The sequence below is a fragment of the Cebus imitator genome, unplaced genomic scaffold (genome assembly GCF_001604975.1).
Source record: "Cebus imitator isolate Cc_AM_T3 unplaced genomic scaffold, Cebus_imitator-1.0 Scaffold277, whole genome shotgun sequence".
In the NCBI taxonomy this organism is placed as follows: domain Eukaryota; kingdom Metazoa; phylum Chordata; class Mammalia; order Primates; family Cebidae; genus Cebus; species Cebus imitator.
The window spans coordinates 1,926,054-1,927,873 of NW_016107592.1; the positions used below are offsets into that span (position 1 = coordinate 1,926,054).

Here is a 1,820-nt window from a genome sequence, read left to right on the forward strand (position 1 = left end):
CTATTAGAAACAGAAAGCAAATAGTTGTACAAAAAAGGAAAAGTAAACATAACATGGCTGTAAATAAGCTCTATGTAATCATAATAATATTGTAAACCATGATACTACCATGACTAAAATTACATTATAACCAGAGTCACAATTAATGTTGGCATGTGAGGTTCTCAGGTAAGCCTACCAGAAACTACCACTATCTAAGAAGTGAAGTTAATAAATAATAACAAATACCGTAAAGCAAAAGCAGCTTATTATTGAGAGAGATATACCAAAAGGAATAGCAGAGTTTAAAATAACTGCTTCTAATGACCGGGAAGGGGAGTGGGGAGGGACTGCTGTTTTTCATCAAAAGCCTTATGGAACCGATAGTCTGATATGTCTACATGCATAAAAGTTTTGTTTTTGTTTTTCTGAGACAGGGTCTCGCTCTGTCGCCCAGGCTGGAGGGCACTGGCCCAATCTCGGCTCACTGCAACCTCTACCTTCTGTGTTCAAGCGATTCTCCTGCCTCAGCCTCCCAAGTAGCTGGATTACAGGCATGCATCACCACGCCCCACTAATTTTGTATTTTTAGTAGAGATAGGGTTTCACTATGTTGGCCAGGCTAGTCTTGAATTCCTGACCTCAGGTGATCACCCACCTTGGCCTCCCAAAGTGCTGTGAGCCACCACACTCGGCCCCCAATTTTGATTAAACACATATATATCCAAACAACATAAACATGTAAAGGGACTGCTCCCCAAAATATTAACAGTGATTACAGATGTCAAGTTTATAGACAACCTTTTTCAAACAAATACTGTTTCACAAGAACCCAGAATTTCCATTAAAGAAGCTTCTGGATAATCACTTCTTTTTCTTTTCTTTCTTTCTTTTTTTTTTTTTTTTGAGCTAGGGTCTCACTCTGTCACCCAGGCTGGAATGTAGTGGCATGAACATGGTACACTGCAGTCTCCAACTACTTAGCTCAAGCTATCCTCCTGCCTCAGCTTCCCAAGTAGCTGGAACCACAGATGCACACCACCATGCCTGGTTAATTTTTTTTATTTTTTGTAGAGACAGGATCTCACCATGTTGTACAGGCTGGTCTCGAAATAATCAATTCTTAACATAAGATGGGTTTTATAAATTAGTGAAGTTATTAGTTTCTTTTACCACCATGCATTTACCTTATTTGAACAATGGTTCGACTTGCACTGGATCCCAGACACTACCCCAAAATAACACTTGCAGCACCACTGGCTTCTTCAATTTACAAGTCAGGATACACTTCTGAAATGAGAGAAAATAAGTAGTGAGAAAATGGCTACCCGAATGCAGATTCTGTTACTGATGCTTGAAATCTATAAATACAAACCCTACTTTAGCCCTCAGCTTTACTCCAAGTGAACCCAAGTTTTTCTCTCAAAGTATGAGATGGTCTGCCTCTGACACATTTTCATCCATCTAACCTTCTAGGGCATGGAAAGCAAAAACCTTCCTTCCTGTAACCTGATACTTTCACTGGCAATATTTCAGGTGCTAAGGTTTTCATTATGCAAGACTAATTCACAATCTCCATAAAACTCAACCTGGTGAACCTGAGAAGAATCAGATGTTCAAAATAAGAAAGAAATGAACAGAGGTATGCTAAAATGATTTTAACAAATGCATTTCAAGGTAAAATAACTCCCTGTACCCACCCATAAAAGCACACTTCTAGGCCAGGCGCAGTGGCTCAAGCCTGTAATCCCAGCACTTTGGGAGGCCGAGGCGGGTGGATCACGAGGTCAAGAGATCGAGACCATCCTGGTCAACATGGTGAAACCCCGTCTCTACTAAAA

General features: G+C 40.3%; 1 protein-coding gene across 2 annotated transcripts in view; it reads right to left on the reverse strand.

Moving 5' to 3' along the window:
• The window catches only part of THRAP3 (thyroid hormone receptor associated protein 3), a 79,862-nt gene that overhangs the window by 46,421 nt on the left and 31,621 nt on the right, over nt 1-1,820 (reverse strand). For both annotated transcript variants that reach the window (XM_017501049.1, XM_037728678.1), the window contains exon 2: nt 1,167-1,269. The gene's annotated coding sequence lies outside the window, so the exon portion shown is untranslated. The remainder of the gene's footprint in view (nt 1-1,166; nt 1,270-1,820) is intronic.